This window comes from Choloepus didactylus, chromosome 5 (genome assembly GCF_015220235.1).
Source record: "Choloepus didactylus isolate mChoDid1 chromosome 5, mChoDid1.pri, whole genome shotgun sequence".
Lineage (NCBI taxonomy): Eukaryota > Metazoa > Chordata > Mammalia > Pilosa > Megalonychidae > Choloepus > Choloepus didactylus.
In genome coordinates this window covers 63,336,672-63,352,521 of record NC_051311.1, presented here as the reverse complement: position 1 = coordinate 63,352,521, position 15,850 = coordinate 63,336,672, and the positions used below count along the sequence as shown (strand labels likewise).

Here is a 15,850-nt window from a genome sequence, read left to right as displayed (position 1 = left end):
AAGATAACCCTTCACAGTCCTGTGGCTGGGAGCTCCCATGAGGGAACTTGGGATTCAGCAGACTTGTGGTGACTACATTTACTCTTCCGTCATGGAAGCCGGCAGTGTGCATACAAGGGAGATGGGGAGAGGCAGGGGTGCTGCACGAAAGCACGAGGAGCACACCCCCAAACCCAAAGGCTCATGGGGGACAGTGGATAGGGACTGTGGTGCACGTGAGCTGGAGGATGAGACATGCAACCCCACAAACCAGAAGAGCCCAATCAGAGTCCCAGGAACTGCCAGATCCACTGTGCCCTGGAGCGAATTCCCTGCCAATCTATGCAGGAACTGCCCCCTACCCACAGGGCTGGCAGTCCCCAGTGCATGCGGAGAACAGGTGCATTGACTGGACTGCCACCCAGTTTGGACTCCGCCTAGCACACAGGCAAAGTTGGCGGAGAGCTGGCTTAAGGTTAAGAGGCAGCTCAAGAGCACTATTTGCTGGTAGGAAAAGGAATGCACATTCGACCAAGCTGTAGCTCTACTAAATTGTAGATAAATGTTCAAATAATCTTAATATAACCTTATCAAGATAAGCAAATACCACAAGGCCAACAGAAAATTATAAAGCACACAAAGAAACAAGAAGATATGGATGAGCCAAATGACCAAATTAAAAAATCAGAGGAGCTGCAGAACTTGGAGCAATTAGCAAAGAAAATCTCCAGAACAACTTAAATGAGTTGGCTAAGGACATAAAGGATATAAAGAAGACTCTAGAAGAGCATAAAAAGGAATTTGAAAGAGTAAATTAAAAAAATAACATCTTATGGAAAAAGAATACTGTTGATCAAATTTAAAATATAACAGACACACACCAGCAGATGTGAAGAGGCAGAAGAAACAATAAACTAGAAGGCAAAGCAACTGAATGTGAATACACAAAAGAACAAACGGTGAAAAACAATTGATAAATCTGAAATAGATCTCAGAGAAATGATGGACAACTGAAGCGCACAAATACAAGAATCACTGGTGTCCCAGAAGGAGAAGAGGGTTAGGAAGAGTGTTTCAAGACACAGTTCAAGAAAACTTCCCAACCCTTATAAATGATGTAAATATGCAAATCAAAGATGCCCAACAAACTCCAAATACAATAAATCCAAATAAACCCAAATAAAGATTGTAGGGCCCTATGGTTTATTCCAACCAATTGCAGACGCGGTAAAACTATTCACCAAGGAACCCCTCCGCCCACTCACATCATCCAAGCTCATATTTATTATTGCCCCCACACTGGCCCTCACCCTAGCCCTCACCCTATGAATCCTGCTCCCAATGCCATATCCACTCATCAACCTCAACCTCAGCATCCCATTCATCCTAGTGGTATCCAGCTTGGCCATATACTCTATCCTATGATCAGGCTGAGCATCAAACTCAAAATATGCTCTAATTGGGGCATTACGGGCAGTAGCACGAACAATTTCATACGAGGTCACCCTAGCAATTATTCTCCTGTCCCTCATGCTAATAAATGGATCATTCACACTATCGACCCTAACCACCACCCAAGAACATATACTAATAAAATTTGTCAAAAGCTAAGACAAGGAGAAGGTCCTGAAAGCAGTAAGAGAGAAGCAATTCACCACATACAAAGGAAACCACATAAGACTAAGTACTGACAACTCAGCAGGCAACATGGAGGCGAGAAGGCAGTGGTATGACATATTTAAGATTCTGAAAGAGAAAACTACTAGCCAAGAATTCTTTACCCAGCAAAGCTCTCCTTCAAAATTGAGGGAGATTTTAAAAATTTCACAGACAAATGAATGCTGAGAGACTGTGTTAACAAGAGACCTTCCCTTCAAGAAATACTAGGAGGCGGGGCAAGATGGCAGACTGGTGAGCTGTATGTTTTAGTTACTCCTCCAGGAAAGTAGGTAAAAAGCCAGGAACTGCGTGGACTGGACACCACAGAGCAATCTGTCTTTGGGCATACTTCATACAACACTCATGAAAACGTGGAACTGCTGAGATCAGCGAAATCTGTAAGTTTTTGCGGCCAGGGGACCCGCGCCCCTCCCTGCCAGGCTCAGTCCCGGGGGAGGAGGGGCTGTTAGCTCCAGGAAGGAGAAGGGAGAATTGCAGTGGCTGCTCTTATCGGAAACTCATTCTACTGATTCAAACTCCAACCATAGATAGACTGAGACCAGACACCAGAGACTCTGAGAGCAGCCAGCCCAGCAGAGAGGAGACAGGCATAGAAAAAAAACAACACGAAAAACTCCAAAATAAAAGCAGAGGATTTTTGGAGTTCTGGTGAACACAGAAAGGGGAAGGGCGGAGATCAGGCCTTGAGGCGCATATGCAAATCCTGAAGCAAGGCTGATCTCTCTGCCCTGTGCACCTTTCCTTAATGGCCCTGGTTGCTTTGTCTATTAGCATTTCAATAACCCATTAGATCTCTGAGGAGGGCCGTTTTTTTTTTTTTTTTTTTTTTTAAATCCTTTTTGCTTTTTCTAAAACAATTACTCTAAGAAGCTCAATACAGAAAGCTTCAAAGAATTGAAATTTGGGCACGTCAAGTCAAGAGCAGAACTAAGAGAGCTCTGAGACAAAAGGCAATAATCCAGTGGCTGAGAAAATTCACTAAACAACACAACTTCCCAAGAAAAGGGGGGTGTCCGCTCACAGCCACCATCCTGGTGGACAGGAAACACTCCTGCCCATCGCCAGCCCCATAGCCCAGAGCTGCCCCAGACAACCCAGTGTGACGGAAGTGCTTCAAATAACAGGCACACACCACAAAACTGGGCGTGGACATTAGCCTTCCCTGCAACCTCAGCTCAATGTCCCAGAGCTGGGAAGGGGGAGCAGTGTGAATTAACAGAGCCCCATTCAGCCATCATTTGAGCAGACTGGGAGCCTCCCAACACAGCCCAGCAGCCCAGAACTGCCCTGGGGGGACGGCACTCACCTGTGACATAGCACAGTCATCCCTCAACAGAGGACCCGGGGTGCACAGCCTGGAAGAGGGGCCCACTTGCAAGTCTCAGGAGCCATACGCCAATACCAAAGACTTGTGGGTCAGTAGCAGAGACAAACTGTGGCAGGACTGAACTGAAGGATTAGACTATTGCAGTAGCTTTAAAACTCTAGGATCATCAGGGAGATTTGATTGTTAGGGCCACCCCCCCTCCCCGACTGCCCAGAAACACGCCCCACATACAGGGCAGGCAACACCAACTACACACGCAAGCTTGGTACACCAATTGGGCCCCACAAGACTCACTCCCCCACTCACCAAAAAGGCTAAGCAGGGGAGATCTGGCTTGTGGAGAACAGGTGGCTCGTGGACGCCACCTGCTGGTTAGTTAGAGAAAGTGTACTACACGAAGCTGTAGATCTGATAAATTAGAGATAAGGACTTCAACTGGTCTACAAACCCTAAAAGAACCCTATCAAGTTCAGCAAATGCCACGAGGCCAAAAACAACAGAAAATTATAAAGCATATGAAAAAACCAGACGATATGGATAACCCAAGCCCAAGCACCCAAATCAAAAGACCAGAAGAGACACACCTAGAGCAGCTACTCAAAGAACTAAAGATGAACAATGAGACCATAGTACGGGATATGAAGGAAATCAAGAAGACCCTAGAAGAGCATAAAGAAGACATTGCAAGACTAAATAAAAAAATGGATGATCTTATGGAAATTAAAGAAACTGTTGACCAAATTAAAAAGATTCTGGACACTCATAGTACAAGACTAGAGGAAGTTGAACAACGAATCAGTGACCTGGAAGATGACAGAATGGAAAATGAAAGCATAAAAGAAAGAATGGGGAAAAAAATTGAAAAACTCGAAATGGACCTCAGGGATATGATAGATAATATGAAACGTCCAAATATAAGACTCATTGGTGTCCCAGAAGGGGAAGAAAAGGGTAAAGGTCTAGGAAGAGTATTGAAAGAAATTGTTGGGGAAAACTTCCCAAATCTTCTAAACAACATAAATACACAAATCATAAATGCTCAGCGAACTCCAAATAGAATAAATCCAAAAAAACCCACTCCGAGACATATACTGATCACACTGTCAAACATAGAAGAGAAGGAGCAAGTTCTGAAAGCAGCAAGAGAAAAGCAATTCACCACATACAAAGGAAACAGCATAAGACTAAGTAGTGACTACTCAGCAGCCACCATGGAGGCGAGAAGGCAGTGGCACGATATATTTAAAATTCTGAGTGAGAGGAATTTCCAGCCAAGAATACTTTATCCAGCAAAGCTCTCCTTCAAATTTGAGGGAGAGCTTAAATTTTTCACAGACAAAGAAATGCTGAGAGAATTTGCTAACAAGAGACCTGCCCTACTGGAGATACTAAAGGGAGCCCTACAGACAGAGAAACAAAGACAGGACAGAGAGACTTGGAGAAAGGTTCAGTACTAAAGAGATTCGGTATGGGTACAATAAAGGATATTAATAGAGAGAGGGAAAAATATGGCAAACATAATCCAAAGGATAAGATGGCCGATTCAAGAAATGCCTTCACGGTTTTAACGTTGAATGTAAATGGATTAAACTCCCCAATTAAAAGATATAGATTCGCAGAATGGATCAAAAAAAATGAACCATCAATATGTTGCATACAAGAGACTCATCTTAGACACAGGGACACAAAGAAACTGAAAGTGAAAGGATGGAAAAAAATATTTCATGCAAGCTACAGCCAAAAGAAAGCAGGTGTAGCAATATTAATCTCAGATAAAATAGACTTCAAATGCAGGGATGTTTTGAGAGACAAAGAAGGCCACTACATACTAATAAAAGGGGCAATTCAGCAAGAAGAAATAACAATCGTAAATGTCTATGCACCCAATCAAGGTGCCACAAAATACATGAGAGAAACATTGGCAAAACTAAAGGAAGCAATTGATGTTTCCACAATAATTGTGGGAGACTTCAACACATCACTCTCTCCTATAGATAGATCAACCAGACAGAAGACCAATAAGGAAACTGAAAACCTAAACAATCTGATAAATGAATTAGATTTAACAGACATCTACAGGACATTACATCCCAAATCACCAGGATACACATACTTTTCTAGTGCTCACGGAACTTTCTCCAGAATAGATCATATGCTGGGACATAAAACAAGCCTCAATAAATTTAAAAAGATTGAAATTATTCAAAGCACATTCTCTGACCACAATGGAATACAATTAGAAGTCAATAACCATCAGAGACTTAGAAAATTCACAAATACCTGGAGGTTAAACAACACACTCCTAAACAATCAGTGGGTTAAAGAAGAAATAGCAAGAGAAATTGCTAAATATATAGAGACGAATGAAAATGAGAACACAACATACCAAAACCTATGGGATGCAGCAAAAGCAGTGCTAAGGGGGAAATTTATAGCACTAAACGCATATATTAAAAAGGAAGAAAGAGCCAAAATCAAAGAACTAATGGATCAACTGAAGAAGCTAGAAAATGAACAGCAAACCAATCCTAAACCAAGTAGAAGAAAAGAAATAACAAGGATTAAAGCAGAAATAAATGACATAGAGAACAAAAAAACAATAGAAAGGATAAATATCACCAAAAGTTGGTTCTTTGAGAAGATCAACAAGATTGACAAGCCCCTAGCTAGACTGACAAAATCAAAAAGAGAGAAGACCCATATAAACAAAATAATGAATGAAAAAGGTGACATAACTGCAGATCCTGAAGAAATTAAAAAAATTATAAGAGGATATTATGAACAACTGTATGGCAACAAACTGGATAATGTAGAAGAAATGGACAATTTCCTGGAAACATATGAACAACCTAGACTGACCAGAGAAGAAATAGAAGACCTCAACCAACCCATCACAAGCAAAGAGATCCAATCAGTCATCAAAAATCTTCCCACAAATAAATGCCCAGGGCCAGATGGCTTCACAGGGGAATTCTACCAAACTTTCCAGAAAGAACTGACACCAATCTTACTCAAACTCTTTCAAAACATTGAAAAAAATGGAACACTACCTAACTCATTTTATGAAGCTAACATCAATCTAATACCAAAACCAGGCAAAGATGCTACAAAAAAGGAAAACTACCGGCCAATCTCCCTAATGAATATAGATGCAAAAATCCTCAACAAAATACTTGCAAATCGAATCCAAAGACACATTAAAAAAATTATACACCATGACCAAGTGGGGTTCATTCCAGGCACGCAAGGATGGTTCAACGTAAGAAAAACAATCAATGTATTACAACACATTAAAAACTCGAAAGGGAAAAATCAATTGATCATCTCAATAGATGCTGAAAAAGCATTTGACAAAATCCAACATCCCTTTTTGATAAAAACACTTCAAAAGGTAGGAATTGAAGGAAACTTCCTCAACATGATAAAGAGCATATATGAAAAACCCACAGCCAGCATAGTACTCAATGGTGAGAGACTGAAAGCCTTCCCTCTAAGATCAGGAACAAGACAAGGATGCCCGCTGTCACCACTGTTATTCAACATTGTGCTGGAAGTGCTAGCCAGGGCAATCCGGCAAGACAAAGAAATAAAAGGCATCCAAATTGGAAAAGAAGAAGTAAAACTGTCATTGTTTGCAGATGATATGATCTTATATCTAGAAAACCCTGAGAAATCAACGATACACCTACTAGAGCTAATAAACAAATTTAGCAAAGTAGCGGGATACAAGATTAATGCACATAAGTCAGTAATGTTTCTATATGCTAGAAATGAACAAACTGAAGAGACACTCAAGAAAAAGATACCATTTTCAATAGCAACTAAAAAAATCAAGTACCTAGGAATAAACTTAACCAAAGATGTAAAAGACCTATACAAAGAAAACTACATAAGTCTACTAAAAGAAATAGAAGGGGACCTTAAAAGATGGAAAAATATTCCATGTTCATGGATAGGAAGGCTAAATGTCATTAAGATGTCAATTCTACCCAAACTCATCTACAGATTCAATGCAATCCCAATCAAAATTCCAACAACCTACTTTGCAGACTTGGAAAAGCTAGTTATCAAATTTATTTGGAAAGGGAAGATGCCTCGAATTGCTAAAGACACTCTAAAAAAGAAAAACGAAGTGGGAGGACTTACACTCCCTGACTTTGAAGCTTATTATAAAGCCACAGTTGCCAAAACAGCATGGTACTGGCACAAAGATAGACATATAGATCAATGGAATCGAATTGAGAATTCAGAGATAGACCCTCAGATCTATGGCCGACTGATCTTTGATAAGGCCCCCAAAGTCACCGAACTGAGCCATAATGGTCTTTTCAACAAATGGGGCTGGGAGAGTTGGATATCCATATCCAAAAGGAATGAAAGAGGACCCCTACCTCACCCCCTACACAAAAATTAACTCAAAATGGACCAAAGATCTGAATATAAAAGAAAGTACCATAAAACTCCTAGAAGATAATGTAGGAAAACATCTTCAAGACCTTGTATTAGGAGGCCACTTCCTAGACTTTACACCCAAAGCACAAGCAACAAAAGAGAAAATAGATAAATGGGAACTCCTCAAGCTTAGAAGTTTCTGCACCTCAAAGGAATTTCTCAAAAAGGTAAAGAGGCAGCCAACTCAATGGGAAAAAATTTTTGGAAACCATGTATCTGACAAAAGACTGATATCTTGCATATACAAAGAAATCCTACAACTCAATGACAATAGTACAGACAGCCCAATTATAAAATGGGCAAAAGATATGAAAAGACAGTTCTCTGAAGAGGAAATACAAATGGCCAAGAAACACATGAAAAAATGTTCAGCTTCACTAGCTATTAGAGAGATGCAAATTAAGACCACAATGAGATACCATCTAACACCGGTTAGAATGGCTGCCATTAAACAAACAGGAAACTACAAATGCTGGAGGGGATGTGGAGAAATTGGAACTCTTATTCATTGTTGGTGGGACTGTATAATGGTTCAGCCACTCTGGAAGTCAGTCTGGCAGTTCCTTAGAAAACTAGATATAGAGCTACCATTCGATCCAGCGATTGCACTTCTCGGTATATACCCGGAAGATCGGAAAGCAGTGACACAAACAGATATCTGCACGCCAATGTTCATAGCAGCATTATTCACAATTGCCAAGAGATGGAAACAACCCAAATGTCCTTCAACAGATGAGTGGATAAATAAAATGTGGTATATACACACGATGGAATACTACGCGGCAGTAAGAAGGAACGATCTGGTGAAACATATGACAACATGGATGAACCTTGAAGACATAATGCTGAGCGAAATAAGCCAGGCACAAAAAGAGAAATATTATATGCTACCACTAATGTGAACTTTGAAAAATGTAAAACAAATGGTTTATAATGTAGAATGTAGGGGAACTAGCAGTAGAGAGCAATTAAGGAAGGGGGAACAATAATCCAAGAAGAACAGATAAGCTATTTAACGTTCTGGGGATGCCCAGAAATGACTATGGTCTGTTAATTTCTGATGGATGTAGTAGGAACAAGTTCACTGAAATGTTGCTATATTATGTAACTTTCTTGGGGTAAAGTAGGAACATGTTGGAAGTTAAGCAGTTATCTTAGGTTAGTTGTCTTTTTCTTACTCCCTTGCTATGGTCTCTTTGAAATGTTCTTTTATTGTATGTTTGTTTTCTTTTTAACTTTTTTTTTCATACAGTTGATTTGAAAAAAGAAGGGAAAGTTAAAAAAAAAAAAAAAAAGAAAAAAGACAAACAAGGAAAAAAAAAAAAAAAAGATGTAGTGCCCCCTTGAGGAGCCTGTGGAGAATGCAGGGGTATTCGCCTACCCCACCTCCATGGTTGCTAACATGACCACAGACATAGGGGACTGGTGGTTTGATGGGTTGAGCCCTCTACCATAAGTTTTACCCTTGGGAAGACGGTTGCTGCAAAGGAGAGGCTAGGCCTCCCTGTATTTGTGCCTAAGAGTCTCCTCCTGAATGCCTCTTTGTTGCTCAGATGTGGCCCTCTCTCTCTGGCTAAGCCAACTTGAAAGGTGAAATCACTGCCCTCCCCCCTACGTGGGATCAGACACCCAGGGAAGTGAATCTCCCTGGCAACGTGGAATATGACTCCCGGGGAGGAATGTAGACCCGGCATCGTGGGATGGAGAACATCTTCTTGACCAAAAGGGGGATGTGAAAGGAAATGAAATAAGCTTCAGTGGCAGAGAGATTCCAAAACGAGCCGAGAGATCACTCTGGTGGGCACTCTTTCGCACACTTTAGACAACCTTTTTTAGGTTCTAAAGAATTGTGGTAGCTGGTGGTGGATACCTGAAACTATTAAACTACAACCCAGAACCCATGAATCTCGAAGACAGTTGTATAAAAATGTAGCTTATGAGGGGTGACAGTGGGACTGGGAATGCCATAAGGACCAAACTCCACTTTGTCTAGTTTATGGATGGATGTGTAGAAAAGTAGGGGAAGCAAACAAACAGACAAAGGTACCTAGTGTTCTTTTTTACTTCAATTGCTCTTTTTCACTCTAATTATTATTCTTGTTATTTTTGTGTGTGTGCTAATGAAGGTGTCAGGGATTGATTTAGGTGATGAATGTACAACTATGTAATGGTACTGTAAACAATCGAAAGTACAATTTGTTTTGTATGACTGCGTGGTATGTGAATATATCTCAATAAAATGATGATTTAAAAAAAAAAAAAAAAAAAAAAAAAGAAATACTAAAGGGAGTTCTACCGGCTGAGAAAAAAGAAAGGAGAGAGAGGTCTGGGGGAGGGCACAGAACTGAAGAATACTAGTAAGGGTGACATAAAGGGGAAAAAAAAGACAGGGGAAAAAAAGATCCAACAAATAAAAAGCAAAGGATAAGACGGTTGATTCAATATCTGCCTTCACAGAAATAACATTGAATGTAAAAGGATTAAACCCCCAATTAAAAGATATAGATTGGCAGAGTAGATTAAAAAGTATGAACCATCAATACGCTGTTTACAAGAGACTCATCTTCGACCCAGCAACACAAAGAAATTGAAAGTTAAAGGAATGGAAAAAAATATTCCGTGCAAGTTGCAGCCAAAAGAAAGCAAAGGTGGCAATACTAATATCAGACAAAAGAGACATTAAAAGCAAAGATGTCATAACAGACAAAGGACATCATATATTAATATAAAGGACAATTTACCAAGAAGTAACAGTCATAAATGTTTATGCACCCAACCAAGATGCTCCAAAGAACATGAGATAACACTGGCAAAACTGAAGGAAGGAACAGACGTTTCTACAATAACAGTGGAGACTTCAATATACCAATCTCTTCTATAGACAGAATGACCAGATAGAAGACCAATTAGGAAACTGAGAGCCTAAACAATGTGATAAATGAATTAGACTTAATAGACATATTCTCCAGGATAGATCACATGCTGGGGCACATAAAAAACCTCATTAAATTTAAGAAGATTGAAATTATTCAAAGCACATTCTCTGACCACAATGGAATGCAACTAGAAGTAAACCACCACCAAAGAACCAGAACATTCACAAATCAGTGGAGGATAAACAGCACACTCCTAAACTACCAGCAGGTCAAAGAAGAAATTGCAAGAGAAATTGGTAAATACCAAGAGACGAATGAAAATGAGAGCACATAACATATCAAAACCTATGGGATGCAGCCATGGCAGTGCTGAGGGGGAAATTTATAGCTCTAAATGAATATATTAAAAAGGAAGAAAAGAGTTAAAATCAAAGACCTAACTGAACAACTGAAGAAACTAGAGAATGATCAGCAAACTAATCATAAAGCAAGTAAAAGAAAAGAAATAACAAGGATTAAAGCAGAAATAAATGATATGGAGAACAAAAAACAATAGAGAGAATAAATAAAACCAGAAGTTGGTTCTTTAAGAAGATCAACAAGATTGACAAACCCTTAGCAAGACTCATAAAGTTAAAAAGAGAGATGATCCAAATAAACAAAATCAGAAATGAGAGGGGGGACATTACTGTGGAGCCCGAAGAAATTTAAAAAATCATAGAGGATACTAAGAACAACTGTACACAACTAGACAATTTAGTGGAAATGGATAATTTCCTGGAAACACATGAACAACCTGGACTGGCCAGAGAAGAAATAGAAGACCTCAACAAACCAATCACAAGTAAAAATATCCAATCAGTCATCAAAAAGCTTTCTACATATAAAAGCCCAGGACCAGATGGCTTCACAGGGGAATTTTACCAAACTTTCCAAAAAGAACTGATATCATTCCTGATCAAACTCTTCTAAAATAGTGAAGAAAATGCAACACTACCCAACTCATCTTATGAAGCTAACATCACTCAAATACCCAAACCAGATAAAGATGCTACAAAGAAAGGAAAACTACAGGTCAATCTCCCAAATGAATACAGATGCAAAAATTCTCAACAAAACACCTGCAAATCAAATCCTAAGATATGTTAAAAGAATCTTACACTACAACCAAGTGGGCTTCATTCCAGGCATGCAAGGGGTGGTTCAACATAAGAAAATCAATCAACTTAACACAACATATTAACAAATTGAAAGGGAAAAATCAAATGATCATCTCAATAGATGCTGAAAAAGCATTTGACAAAATTCAGCATCCTTTATTGATAAAATCATTTCAAAAGGTAGGAATTGAAGGAAACATCCTCAAAACGACAAAGGGCATATACGAAAACCCACAGCAAGCATAGTATTCAATGCTGAGAGACTGAAAGCCTTCCCCCTAAGATCAGTAACGAGACAAGGATACCCGATGTCACCACTATTATTCAACACTGTGCTAGAAGTCCTAGCCAGAGCAATCCGGCAAGGCAAAGAAATAAAAGGCATCCAAATTGGAAGGGAAGAAGTAAAACTATCATTATTTGCAGATGATATGATCATATACTTGGACAATCCTGAGAAATTGATGACAAAGTTACCTGAGCTAATAAATTCAGCAAAGTGGTGGATACAAGATTAATGCGCAAAAGTCATTAACATTCCTATACATCAGTAATGACCTAACTGAAGAGACACTCAGGAAAAAAATTCCATTCACAACAGCAACTAAAAAATTCAAATACCTAGGTATAAACTTAACCAAAGACGTAAAAGACCTGTGCACAGAAAATTACATAAATTTACCAAAAGAAAAAATGACCTAAATAGGTAGATATTCCATGTTCAGGGATGGGAAGGCTAAACACTGTTAAGATGTCAATTCTACCCTAACTGATCTACAGATTCAACATAATTCCAATCAAAATTCCAACAACCTACTTTGCAGACTTGGAAAAGCTAGTTATGACATTTATTTGGAAGGGAAAGGGGCCTCAATTGCTAAAAACATTCTAAAAATGACGAACGAAGTGGGAGGACTGATACTTCCTGACTCTAAAGCCTACTATAAAGCCACAGTAGTCATAACAGCATGGTACCGGCACAAAGATAAACATATTGATCAATGGAATCGAATTGAGAGTTTGGAAATAGACCTACAGAGCTACACTTGACTGATTTTTGATTAAGTCCCCCAATCCACTGAACTGGGACAGAACAGTCTCTTCAACAAATGGGGCTGGGAGAACTGGATATCTATATCCAAAAGAATGAAAGAGGACCTCGACCTCCCACCCTATATGAAAATTAACTCAAAGTGGATCAAAGACCTCAGTATAAGAGACAGTACCGTAAAACTCCTAGAAAATAATGTAGGGAAACATCTTCAAGACCTATTATTAGGAGGTCGCTTCTTAGACCTTACAACCAAAGCAAAAGTAATAAAAGAAAAAATCCATACCTCAAAGGACTTTGTCAAAAGAAGCAGCCAACTCAATGGAGAAAATATTTGGAAACCATATATCAGCTAAGAGACTGATATACGGCATATATAAAGGAATCCTACAACACAATGACAATAGTACAAACAGCCAAATTATAAAATGGACAAAGATACGAAAGAAATATTCTTCCAAAGAGGAAATACAAATGGCTAAAAAATACATGTAAAAATGTTGATCTTCACTAGCTATTAGGGCAATGCAAATCAAAACCACAATGAGATATCATTTCACACCAATAAGGATGGCTGCCATTAAACAAACAGGAAACTACAAATGCTGGAGAAGATGTGGAAAAACTGGAACTCTTATTTATTGCTGCTGGGACTGTATAACGGTACAGCTGCTGTGGAAGACAGTCTGGCAGTTCCTCAGAAAACAAGATATCAAGTTACCCTACAATCTTGGCATACACCCAGACAATCTGAAAGCAGTGACACAAACAGACATTTGCATACCAGTGTTCACAGCAGCATTGTTCACAATTGCCAAGAGATGGAAACAATCCAAGTGTCCTTCAACAGACAAGTGGATAAACAAAATGTGGTGTATATATATACAATGGACTACTATGCAGCAATAAGAAGGAAAGAGGTCCTGAAACATGACAACATGGATGAACCCTGAAGATATAATGCTGAGTGAAATAAGTCAGACACAAAAGGAGACATACTGTTATGTTAACACTCCTATGAACTCCCTGAACAAGGTAAAATCAGTGTCCTATAATGTAGACTACAGGGGACCTCGAAATCAACAGAAGTTAGTGAAGGGGGAATGATAACCTAATATGTACAGACATGTTAATGAGGGTGAACTTAAGTTATGGGAAAGGACAGGGATGATGACTGCTCATTAATGGGATTATAAGTATTAGGGCTACACTGAAGGTGAGCTTGACTGAAAGTAGTTGTTTAAAGGCATATATCTCCCAGATTAGCACTACAAAAATAAATAAGAGCATGATAAACTTCTAAAGTATGACACTGGTACAAAGAGTTAACAACAGAGTGGTATATGGGAAAAATTACCCATTGTATATTATAGACTCTATTTAATAGGAATACCTTACCCGTACTAAACTAATACTAGGGATGAATAATTAGGGGCTGATAAGAGCTTTTGGGTGTTGTGTATTATGATAATTGTTTAAAATTGAGAGTAATGATGACTGTATAACTAAGGGAAGACAACATGAGAAACTGATTGTTTATCTTGGACACAACATATGCTATGTGAAACTAGGAACCCCATCACACCGTAAGTCAAGCCCTTGGTCTTGAGGCTTGCTCATGCGAAACTTACGACTGTAAAAGGGAGGTTAAGCTTACTTACAATTACGCCTAAGAGGCACTTTCAGAACACCTTTTTTGTTGCTCTGATAAGGCCATTCTCTCTCTAAACCCAACTCTGCAAATAAATTCATTACCCTCCCCACTACGTGGGACATGAGTCCCAGGGGAGTGATTCTCCCTGGCGACATAGGACATAACTCCCAGGAATGAGCTTGGCCCTGGAATCGAGGGACTGAAAATGCCTTCGTGACCAGAACGGAGAAAAGAAATGAAACAAAATAAGATTACAGTGGCTAAGAGATTCCAAATAGAGTTAAGAGGCTATCCTGGAGATGACTCTTATGCAAGCTCCTGCCAGATATCCTAAATGGCCACAGTATGCTAAGACCTAACCAACAGTCGTCTTGAAATACCTAGGTCCCTATCTGAGACTCTATAAAAGTTTCACTCACTAAGCTTACTTTTCAGAAACTTAAATCCCCTAGAGTGTTCCTATGCAAGATAAATACCAAAACCCAGAGGTAAGAGCCTCTCCAAGAACATCAACCAGATGAACCCCCCTTCCCCATAATGTTGACACCCCTTTCTAATAAGAACAAGTTAGGGTGGTCACTGACATCCCTAGACATCCCTGAAGATCGAGAAAGTGATTAAACAAAGGATTACAAATACTGAATCTTTACATATATATATATATATATATATATATATATATATATATATATACACACACACACACAATTTTTTTTAGATGCTAGGGTATTAGAAGAGTTAAAAGAAGTAACAGTAACTGCAACCCACAACATTCTTTGAAATTTGCTAACTACTTACTAAATCATACTTTAAAAGTTATCACTGTTCTGTATATATTTCACAATAAAAACTGTAAAAAAAAAAAAAGAATACTATATAGGTGGATAGATACATCATAACACATATAGTAAAATATTAATGGTAGAATTTAGGTGTGTATAAAGGTGTTCACTATGAAATTATTTTGCCCTTGCTATGTAATTTAAATTTTTCATTTAAAAAATTAGAAATTATTTACATTCCACAGTTCTTAAATTTTCCCTTTTCCAACACACTCCTATGAATAAACAAAGGCTTATCAATTGTGAACTGGTTGTGGACATGTGTAAGAATCTTGAACCATGAATAAATGGAAAAGCCCTTTGTACTATTGAGAACTGCTGATCTAATTCAATCTCCCTGCTTTAAGATGAAGAAATTAAGGCCCAGAAATGAGGAAGAAATGATGGCTGTCTTGGAAGAGATAATGAGTAAAGTTATAAAGCACTACACAAATTATTAAGCACTATATACTTGCAAGAGTAAGTAATTACCTGCAAAGGAAATGATGCCTCAGAACTAGCAATGGGCAGGAGGAGACTAAACAAGTAGAGCCATTTAAACCAGAGTGGCTCTGCTTTTATTTACATAGCACGCTTCCAAGTAAGATTCACTTGAAGATAAAGTTCCTCAGTTAAAAAAAATAAATAAATAAAAGTTTGAAAACCACTAGACTATCAGCTCATCTCTGAGATTCCTTAGGGTACAAAATACCATGACTGAATAAACAATATTAATGTTAAATTAAGAGAACAAAAAAAAAAAAAAAAAAAACAAGGAAAAGAAAAAGAAAAAAATTAAAGAGATGAGACAACTTCTATGACAGATTTAAATGTGAGCAATGGAAAAAAA

At 38.7% G+C, this 15,850-nt stretch overlaps 1 protein-coding gene across 3 annotated transcripts in view; it reads right to left on the bottom strand.

The window, feature by feature from the left end:
- TNPO3 (transportin 3) overlaps positions 1-15,850 on the bottom strand; it is a 114,978-nt gene that overhangs the window by 38,817 nt on the left and 60,311 nt on the right. The window lies entirely within an intron of this gene.